Source organism: Schistocerca nitens, chromosome 7, assembly GCF_023898315.1.
Source record: "Schistocerca nitens isolate TAMUIC-IGC-003100 chromosome 7, iqSchNite1.1, whole genome shotgun sequence".
NCBI classification, from domain to species: Eukaryota; Metazoa; Arthropoda; class Insecta; order Orthoptera; family Acrididae; genus Schistocerca; species Schistocerca nitens.
The window spans coordinates 378591306-378602641 of NC_064620.1; the positions used below are offsets into that span (position 1 = coordinate 378591306).

General features: G+C 46.7%; 1 non-coding gene across 1 annotated transcript; it reads right to left on the bottom strand.

Annotated features, from left to right (window-relative positions):
* Nucleotides 1–9885: 9885 nt before the first annotated feature.
* Nucleotides 9886–9960, bottom strand: Trnat-ugu (transfer RNA threonine (anticodon UGU)). The gene has a single exon. It is a non-coding gene; the product is annotated as a tRNA-Thr (tRNA).
* Between the last annotated feature and the right edge of the window lie 1376 nt (nucleotides 9961–11336).

Sequence of the window (11336 nt, forward strand, 5' to 3'; positions counted from 1 at the left end):
GGGCAGTTTTCCAGTCGTCAGGAATTTTCATGGTCTTCCAGAAGTCTTCCAAGATCCTGTGGATGTCTTTGGTGGGTTATGGGTCTTGTAACTTCCAGATTTCCGCGATGATGCCGTCTTCTCCTGGTGCTCTACGATTCTTGAGTGACTTGATTATTTCTTTAACTTCTTCTAGAGTTGGAGATTCACTATCTGGATTGTATGTGCTCGTTTCTGTCATCATTTCTTCCATAGGGGGGTCCGTGTTGAGCAGTTTTTCAAAGTACTTTGCCAGAATGTCACAATTGTTTTTGGTATTGGTTTCTAGGGTTCCATCCGGTCTTCTGAAGCACAAGTTGGGTGGTTGATATCCAGTCATATTTTCTCTGAACGTTCTGTAGGAGCTTCTTGTATTGTTCTTCATGAAGTCCGATTCGATCTCTGTCAGTCGCCGTTTGTCATACTGTCGTTTTTCACTGCGAAAGATTTTGCTTGATTGTTTCTGTGTTTTCAAGAAGTTCATCCAATTCTCTTGGGATTTATGGCTACTAAATTTTTTCCATGCACTGATTCGTTGGTCAATAGCTTGGTCACGTGTGTGGTTCCACCAACGGTGTTTCCGTGTGCGTGGTGCTTGTGCTAGTTTCATGGCCTCTCGGAAATCTTCGTGAAAGTTGTGTCCAGTCTGTGGTTTTCTCCATTTTAATTTTGTGTATTATTTGTGTCTGGTTTAAAGTTACGTATTATGGATCTGGTCTAACAATTTTGTTCTTAGGAGCTTTTTCTTGGGCAAAAGACGAATCCTGATCTGTAGTAGGTGGTGGTCTGAGTCGAAGTAGCATATATATATATATATATATATATATATATATATATATATATATATATATATATATATATACAGGGTGAGTCACCTAACAGTACCGCTGGATATATTTCGTAAACCACATCAAATACTGACGAATCGATTCCACAGACCGAACGTGAGGAGAGGGGCTAGTGTAATTGGTTAATACAAACCATAAAAAAAATGCACGGAAGTATGTTTCTTAACACAAACCTCCATTTTTCTAAATGGAACCCCCTTAGTTTTGTTAGCACATCTGAACATATAAACAAATACGTAATCAGTGCCGTTTGTTGCATTATAAAATGTTAAGTACATCCGGAGATGTTGTAACCCAAAGTTGACTCTTGAGTACCACTCCTCCGCTGTTCGATCGTGTGTATCGGAGAGCACCGAATTACGTAGGGATCGAAAGTGAACGGTGATGGACCTTAGGTACATAAGAGACTGGAACAGCACATTACGTCCACATGCTAACACCATTTTATTGGTCTTTTTCACTGACGCACATGTACATTACCATGAGGGGTATGTATTTAGATTAATTTAATATACAAAGAGAACTCTTTTTCTTAGAATTAAGATAAACTGAAATAAGGCAAAGCATGAGGCAGATGAAGCCTTACTGTGAAGTACACATTTATACTTAGCTATTGTGACATCCCTTAAACTGGTGGAGAGAGGCTGACCCATAGAGTTAACAGTGAGCTGATGTTGAGGTAGGTCTTTGAGACTGACGGTACAACTTGATTTTCTATGAATTGTTTTAAATTGTAGGTCGGCAACAGCAAGAACAGTTGAGGGGAAAACATGACCAATTACTGTTGTTACTATGTAATTTCTATTGAGCCCAGGATTACAAAATAAACAGCGTGGTGTGAATACATGATTCTGGCGTATTATTATTCACATAGTAGAAGTGAACACAGGCACCAGACTTTGGGAGCAGATTGCCGCTACTTTAGTTCATAATCTGTTATTAATTAAATCCAGAAGCTAGCATTTAGCAGTGAGTTCAATGGGAACACAGAATTAAACTTTTGTTACCGTTATATTTAGAAAATGCCACAAGTGCTACTTTTTGAAGCAGAAACACACCCCTTCTGCGAACATTGTCCATTCGGCTATTTGTTGAGCTACTTATGTTAGAATAATACACGCAGAAAATTTAGTTTTCAGCTTGTTTAGCAAATAGCATGTACGGTACGTATTACAACTCACAGCTGCCTGCCTAACGTACTTACGTAGATGTCTGGATCATAGATCATCGTGTTTTGGCAGCGACCATTAGCTTACAGCTACATCGGCAGTGACAGTAGAAAAAAGAAAAAAAAATCGCAACATCCAGAAAATGTTGTGCGACTTAAATGAAAGTTCCTAGGCATTGCTCACATCAGAAAGCTGAAATCTAATCATATTTCGCGCCAGTCACATAAAAGATTGCCAGTAGCGCCACCATGAGGATGCAAATCAGGTTTGCCTTAAATATACGCTGTTAGGGTCGTGAGCGTTAGTTACCTTAAAGATTGGACGTGATGAGTAGTTTCCAGTCAATAACGCCTATTTAAGGCTACACAGACCCTATTACCAGCACCTGAGTTTGAACGAGGTCGTGTCGTAGAGCTACGAATAGCTGGATGTTCTTTCTGCGGCTTTGCAGAAAGACCTGGCATGAATTTATCCACTGTATATGATTTATGGCACGGGCGATCGCGGGAATTTAGGGTCGCAAGAAGACCAGGCTCCGGACGGCCACATAGCACTACCAAGAGTTAAGGCAATCGTGTTCGACGTATGGCTATGGCACATCTCCATCAATGTACTGTACCTAAAACAGTAATATGAGAAGCAGTTGGCACCACAGTCACACAACGAACTGTTACAAATAGGTTACAGCTTCAATGACAGCTGCGAGCGAGACGCCATTTAACGTGCATTCCACTGACCCTAACCTACCACCAAATTCGACTTCAGTGGTGTCAAGCGTGAGCGCCTTGGAGGGTAGGGTGGAGGTCTGTGGCATATTCTGATGAAAGCTGGCCCTGCCTCGGTACCAGTGATGGCCGTCTCTTGGTTAGAAGTCAGTCAGTTGAGGGCCTGCAACCAACCTGTCTGCGTGCGACACACACTGGATCAATACCTGGAGTCATGGTCTAGGGTGCGACTTCGTATGGCACGAGGAGCTCTCTCGTGCTTATCCTACACACCATAACCGAAAATTTGTACGTTAGCCGGATAATTCGAACTGTTCTGCTGCCGTTCATGAACAGCATTTCAGAGGGTGTTTCCCAGCAGGTTGTCCACCCCGATAGCTGACGCGACGTTCTATCACGCCAAGGGGCCCAGGTTCGATTCCTGGTTGTTCGGAGATTTTATCTGCTCAGGAATTGGATGTTGTGCTATCCTGATTGTCATTCCATCATCATCACTGGTAGGCAACGGGAAAACACCACTGGAATCACTTCTCTAGACGCTCATGCGGTGGACCTCTGATGATTCTTCGCCCATGACCAGACCTGCCGTAAGGCAGAACACTAATTTTTTTCCCAACAGGATAACGCTCGCCCACATACCGCTGTTGCAACCCAACGTACTCTACGGAGTGTCTGTCTGTTGCCTTTGCCTGTACGATCACCTGATCTGTATTCTGTCGAGCACATATGGGACATGATCGGGCGACAAATCCACCATAATCCAAAGCAGCATTAACAATATTTCTATTGACTGACAAGGTGAAAGAGGCATGGAACTCTATCCCACAAAGTGACATCTGGCATCTGTTCGATGCATGCGCTTTTGCGTGCCTGCATTGACCATTTTGGTGGTTAACGGGTTATTAATGTAACAGCATTTCACATTTGCAATGGCTTAACTCGCGCTCACATTAGCCTGGTTCTTACAATGATAATCACTTAAATATGTTACCTAGCCAAATGTATTCGCGAAATTTTATTACTGTACATTAATTATTTTTTGATACTGCGATTTTTCCGTCTGTGTATAATCCGGAAGCCACCTTATGGTAAATTGAAGAGGGTTCTGTGTTTACCCCTGTCACTTTTTCCCGTCTCTGTTCCAATCCGCGGATTTCCCTCGTAGAACGATTGCTGGTAAGCCACCGTAAGCGCCTGAGTCTCTCTGAGTTTTCATTCATAGATACACGTAGGAGGAGGTAAAATTGGTTTGTCCCTCCTACAGACGTATGCTCTCGGAATTTCAGCAGTAAACCACAAAGTGTTGCGCAGTGCCTGTCTCACAGAGTCTGCCACTGGAGTTGTCAGCATCTCCGTGAGGCTTTAACGCTTACCTACCTGTCATGAAATGGGCTGCTCTTCATTTAATCTTCTCTATTACCTCTATCAATCCTACGTCTTACGTATCCTAGACTGATGAGCAATATTCATGTATTGGTAGCGGTATTTCACTATTAGTATCCCATGTCTTCTCCATCGACTGTCCGATGTTGTGTCGCAGGAGGGGGCGGGGAGGGACACCAGAACGAAGCACCTCATTTTATTGAATAGTTTCACATAACTGGATCTGTCACAGAATATAAACTAGCTTTGTCCATACTTTTGGATCCAAGAAAAAGATGAGATTGTGAGAAGGACCGGTCTTCGGAGTACTCAATAACCCATAAGGACTCAAGAACCAGTCAACTGATTCTCTCTACAGAATTCCGGTCAGTGAACAGCCGTACGAAGGATATTTTGCCCAAAGTAGGCTTTTCTTGTCAAGTAATGTACTCGTATATAATCAGTAGCTCCGTTCATTCAGTGCGATTATCATGGAAATGCTTATTGGCTCCCAGTCGTGTGGAATATTTAAGTTTCGGTAGCTCAGGTCTACATTGCAATGTCTGTTTAATTTCAGTGCATGCACTACGATGATCCACTGACTGAACGACACTGTTAGTTCATTGCTTGCTCATATTTTTTATAAAACGAGTTTACAAGCTGACCCATCATAACTTCCTATATTGTACTACACGAACAGTGCGTTTCACGAACAGTTTCAACTGTGCTTATTCATTAATCTTCTCCAAGACTACCCAGAACCATCTCCTGAGCTTCTACTGTGCGTACAATTATTTCTCGCGAACATTATACAACGCGTTGTGCCTCTGTGTTTCCCGCAGGTTTATAGCTGCGCCGATAAATTTCTTTTCATTAGGCTGACGGCTATTGCGAAACTTTCGTCTGCACATTCTGCTTTCAGGGCACTGCATCCAGCTGCATTTTACGTTAGTCCTATGCTGGTCGCTGTAATGAATAAATCTCCATCAAAACCTGTAATGAGCTGTTCAAAATGGCTCTGAGCACTATGGGACTTAACATCTATGGTCATCAGTGCCCTAGAACTTAGAACTACTTAAACCTAACTAACCTAAGGACAGCACACAACACCCAGCCATTACGAGGCAGAGAAAATCCCTGACCCCGCCGGGAATCGAACCCGGGAACCCGGGCGTGGGAAGCGAGAACGCTACCGCACGACCACGAGATGCGGGCTGTAATGAGCTGCAAACTTTGTTCACCTTCACCGTAGAAGTACCACTGACGCCAAGGTAATTTTTCTCAAGCTGGCGTCACCAACCTACACTATTATATCAGATGAATCCGAACGCCAATTACTTGACATTAATACGGTGCGTGGCGTCTCTTCCTCTGTACGACAGCTTGAAATATTATGATGAAACTTGAATAAGATGTTTGAATGCCTGTGGGGAATTGCAGACCATTATTCCTGAAGAGCCGCAGCTAGAGAAGGTAGTGACATTGGACGGTGGGATCTGGAACGAAGCCAAAGTTATAACTCGTCCTGAAGGTGTCCCACTGGGATTGGGTCGGGACTCTGCACAGCCAGTCCTCTTCATGATTTTTATTGTTCAGAAACGAGTGTCTCAGAGATCCTGCTTCATGACAGGGTGCAATGCAATGCTCACACACTCATCGTCTCCGAACCATTGCTCTAGTTTACGCTTTACACAATGCTCAAAAACGTTTTTATGGCCTTCTGCGTTTAGAGTTTTCTTGATCGGAATAAGGGGACAACACCGTCATCACGAAAAACACACCAATACCTTAACACCACCTCATGTACTTCACTGTTGGACTATACATGATGACCGAGTGGGGTGGCGCAGTGGTTAGCACACTGGACCCCCATTCGGAAGGACGACAGTTCAAATTCGCATCCGGCCATCCTGATTTATGTTTCCCGTGGTTTTTCTAAATCGCTTGAGGCAAATGCCGGGATAGTTCCTTTGAAAGGCCACGGCCGGCTTCCTTCCGCATTCTTCCCTAATCCGATGAGACCGATGACCTTGCTGTTTGGTCCCCTCCCCGAATCAACCAACCAACCAACTATCCAAGGTGACACGTCCTCCAGGCACCTGCCAAAGACAAACCCTTCCATCGGACTGCCAAAGGGTACAGCGTGAGTCGTCGCTCGAAATCGCTCGTTTCGAGTCATCGACTATCCAGTGGCGTCGCTCAAGTGCAACTCGGCATGGGCTAAAGAAAACAGAGGCTGATTGTGAGCTGCTAAACCACTGGACCCCATATTTTTTCAGTCCCTAAGCATTGTCATTGTGTTAGCTGGACAGATGATACTACACTCCTGGAAACTGAAATAAGAACACCGTGAATTCATTGTCCCAGGAAGGGGAAACTTTATTGACACATTCCTGGGGTCAGATACATCACATGATCACACTGACAGAACCACAGGCACATAGACACAGGCAACAGAGCATGCACAATGTCGGCACTAGTACAGTGTATATCCACCTTTCGCAGCAATGCAGGCTGCTATTCTCCCATGGAGACGATCGTAGAGATGCTGGATGTAGTCCTGTGGAACGGTTTGCCATGCCATTTCCACCTGGCGCCTCAGTTGGACCAGCGTTCGTGCTGGACGTGCAGACCGCGTGAGACGACGCTTCATCCAGTCCCAAACATGCTCAATGGGGGACAGATCCGGAGATCTTGCTGGCCAGGGTAGTTGACTTACACCTTCTAGAGCACGTTGGGTGGCACGGGATACATGCGGACGTGCATTGTCCTGTTGGAACAGCAAGTTCCCTTGCCGGTCTAGGAATGGTAGAACGATGGGTTCGATGACGTTTTGGATGTACCGTGCACTATTCAGTGTCCCCTCGACGATCACCAGTGGTGTACGGCCAGTGTAGGAGATCGCTCCCCACACCATGATGCCGGGTGTTGGCCCTGTGTGCCTCGGTCGTATGCAGTCCTGATTGTGGCGCTCACCTGCACGGCGCCAAACACGCATACGACCATCATTGGCACCAAGGCAGAAGCGACTCTCATCGCTGAAGACGACACGTCTCCATTCGTCCCTCCATTCACGCCTGTCGCGACACCACTGGAGGCGGGCTGCACGATGTTGGGGCGTGAGCGGAAGACGGCCTAACGGTGTGCGGGACCGTAGCCCAGCTTCATGGAGACGGTTGCGAATGGTCCTCGCCGATACCCCAGGAGCAACAGTGTCCCTAATTTGCTGGGAAGTGGCGGTGCGGTCCCCTACGGCACTGCGTGGGATCCTACGGTCTTGGCGTGCATCCGTGCGTCGCTGCGGTCCGGTCCCAGGTCGACGGGCACGTGCACCTTCCGCCGACCACTGGCGACAACATCGATGTACTGTGGAGACCTCACGCCCCACGTGTTGAGCAATTCGGCGGTACGTCCACCCGGCCTCCCGCATGCCCACTATACGCCCTCGCTCAAAGTCCGTCAACTGCACATACGGTTCACGTCCACGCTGTCGCGGCATGCTACCAGTGTTAAAGACTGCGATGAGGCTCCGTATGTCACGGCAAACTGGCTGACACTGCCGGCGGCGGTGCACAAATGCTAGCGCCATTCGACGGCCAACACCGCGGTTCCTGGTGTGTCCGCTGTGCCGTGCGTGTGATCATTGCTTGTACAGCCCTCTCGCAGTGTCCGGAGCAAGTATGGTGGGTCTGACACACCGGTGTCTATGTGTTCTTTTTTCCATTTCCAGGAGTGTATTTAGAAACTCGAGAGTGATTCCTTCCGCTGGCTTAACACGACTTCTTACAATCAGTCTCTGCAATGCTAGACGATCCATGCCTGTCAATATTTTTAGTATGCGTCGGCTTAGTTTAGCTGTGGTTATTCCCTCTGGTGTTCACTCCAAAATGTCATTACCAACAATTGACTTGGGCAGTTTTATAAGGGTTGAAATCTCCATTAGGGGTTTGTTACAATACATGACAGCTAACGACTAGTTCACGTTCGAAGTCAGTGAACTCTCCTAGCAGACCAATTCTGCTATTACGGTTTCTCTGCCGAGAACACAATACTCTCTACTTCGTTTTAAAATCGCTCGTGCGTCATTCGTGACATGTAGTGGCCAGCTCCGCATAACATATGTGTGATCGGATACTTTTGATCAAATAGTGTAGGCGCGACTGACAGTGTGTTTTTGTAAACCATAAGCTGTTTACAAAGACATACTTTTAAGTATTGTTCATTCAAGAAATCCTTCGCCCTGAAATATCGATTTCTTGATGTACTTAGTTTGAAACCAGATCCTGCTGAACAATTCTGACCTTACAGGATTCAGATATCCTACATGCGTTGGATGCTTTGGAGGATCATTATAGAAGTTTCGATATGTGAAAAACTGACGAATTTGGAACACAGTAATTTGTCCAATAATATGGATTTATCTTTTAGTTTCTTCAAACTTTCTGTACAATCAATGTGGTAGTCGGTAATAATGCTGGTGAATCATGTTCAACGAATACTATGTTTCACTTTACAGATTAAGAAATGACAACACAGGTTCGGGTCCCAACTGCAGGAAGTATCAGTTGTGTTGCCCGCCCCACCCCCACCCCCGCCCCCGCCCCCTCCCCTGAATCCCACCCTACTCAGGAACTCTGAAGGGTGAGGCCAGCCATGTTCAGATGCGCATTGTTTTATCACACCATAAGATTTTGCGCTTAAGTTTCTCACAAACGTTTTACAGACGTTCAGTTCATAGGCACTGAGCAGTGTAGGTTTTCGCTTCCTCCTCGGTTAAAATCACAAAAGTGACCATTTTCGAGAAAAACTTTGTCGGGAAATATTACCCACTTCAGGACAGGCCTACGCTTAGCTACAGACGTTAAAGAAGGACCTCTCAATACCGTCGTTTTTTCGAGCTCCGTGCCACACTGGGTACAAATGGAAATATTATAGGATCACTTTGTCAATAAATTCGTTTCCCTAGCCAAGAACTCAAATATAAACGAAACCGATAGACAAAATCAAAGCAATTTCGTTACATTTCTGACACACAAAGCAAATCAGTAAATTTTCGTATTATAGCCAATTAAATTCAATGCTAGTTCGTATTCGTAAGGATAAGATTGTGTCGCTTAATTCTGTAAGTGACGTAAACTGATGAACTTACTTTTGTTACTGAGGCGAAAAAACTGAAAGCGCCATCTATTGGTTCTTTGCTCTACTACACTATCATTAAGGCAATCATCCGAATTAAAAAGCTGAGCAGACTCCTAAAACATTACCGAGCGAGGTGGCGCAGTGGTTAGCAGACTGGACTCGCATTCGGGAGGACGACGGTTCAATCCCGTCTCCAGCCATCCTGATTTAGGTTTTCCGTGATTTCCCTAAATCGTTTCAGGCCAATGCCGGGATGGTTCCTTTGAAAGGGCACGGCCGATTTCCTTCCCAATCCTTCCCTAACCCGAGCTTGCGCTCCGTCTCTAATGACCTCGTTGTCAACGGGACGTTAAACACTAACCACCACCACTCCTAAAACATTAAATTACATTATCTTTCTGTGATCTTCTTTAAATGAAATAAAGGCTACGTGTTATCCCAGACTACTCTCTAGTTACCTGACAGAAGCCAATGAAAATCCCACTAGCTATTTTGGAGATAGCATGTTCAAACTGACGGGCAACACGGCTTTTCAGTTTTATTACAAGAGAAATGATAATTAAATGGAAACCCTGGCTGCAAACAGGCGTTGATGTACTTCATTGCGGACATGTTGAAAATGTGTGCCCCGACCGGGACTCGAACCCGGGATCTCCTGCTTACATGGCAGACGCTCTATCCATCTGAGCCACCGTGGGCGCAGAGGGTAGTGCGTCTGCAGGGACTTATCCCTTGCACGCTCCCCGTGAGATCCACATTCCCAACATGTCCACACCACTACATTCGTAGTGCGCCTAATAGATGTTTGCCCATCATACTCATTACTCGTGGCAGATTAATCTACCAAGTCCCGTACGAGTTCGGGCATAGCGTGTGCGTTCGCACAAGAAGGTCAATGGCCGGGAAGCCATACTTTTTATTTCATTTCTAGCAAAGCTGCATGGTCATCCACGGTAACTGTTCATTCGGGAACAGATACTACCGTCATATATAGTTAAAATATGGCTTCCCGGCCATTGACCTTCTTGTGCGAACGCACACGCTATGCCCGAACTCGTACGGGACTTGGTAGATTAATCTGCCACGAGTAATGAGTATGATGGGCAAACATCTATTAGGCGCACTACGAATGTAGTGGTGTGGACATGTTGGGAATGTGGATCTCACGGGGAGCGTGCAAGGGATGAGTCCCTGCAGACGCACTATCCTCTGTGCCCACGGCGGCTCAGATGGACAGAGCGTCTGCCATGTAAGCAGGAGATCCCGGGTTCGAGTCCCGGTCGGGGCACACATTTTCAACATTTCCCCAATGAAGTACATCAACGCCTGTTTGCCGCCAGGGTGTCCATTTAATTATAATTTCATTTCTAGCAAAGCTGCATGGTCATGCAGGGTAGCTGTTCTTTCGGGAACAGATACTACCGTCATATATACACTCCTGGAAATGGAAAAAAGAACACATTGACACCGGTGTGTCAGACCCACCATACTTGCTCCGGACACTGCGAGAGGGCTGTACAAGCAATGATCACACGCACGGCACAGCGGACACACCAGGAACCGCGGTGTAGGCCGTCGAATGGCGCTAGCTGCGCAGCATTTGTGCACCGCCGCCGTCGGTGTCAGCCAGTTTGCCGTGGCATACGGAGCTCCATCGCAGTCTTTAACACTGGTAGCATGCCGCGACAGCGTGGACGTGAACCGTATGTGCAGTTGACGGACTTTGAGCGAGGGCGTATAGTGGGCATGCGGGAGGCCGGGTGGACGTACCGCCGAATTGCTCAACACGTGGGGCGTGAGGTCTCCACAGTACATCGATGTTGTCGCCAGTGGTCGGCGGAAGGTGCACGTGCCCGTCGACCTGGGACCGGACCGCAGCGACGCACGGATGCACGCCAAGACCGTAGGATCCTACGCAGTGCTGTAGGGGACCGCACCGCCACTTCCCAGCAAATTAGGGACACTGTTGCTCCTGGGGTATCGGCGAGGACCATTCGCAACCGTCTCCATGAAGCTGGGCTACGGTCCCGCACACCGTTAGGCCGTCTTCCGCTCACGCCCCAACATCGTGCAGC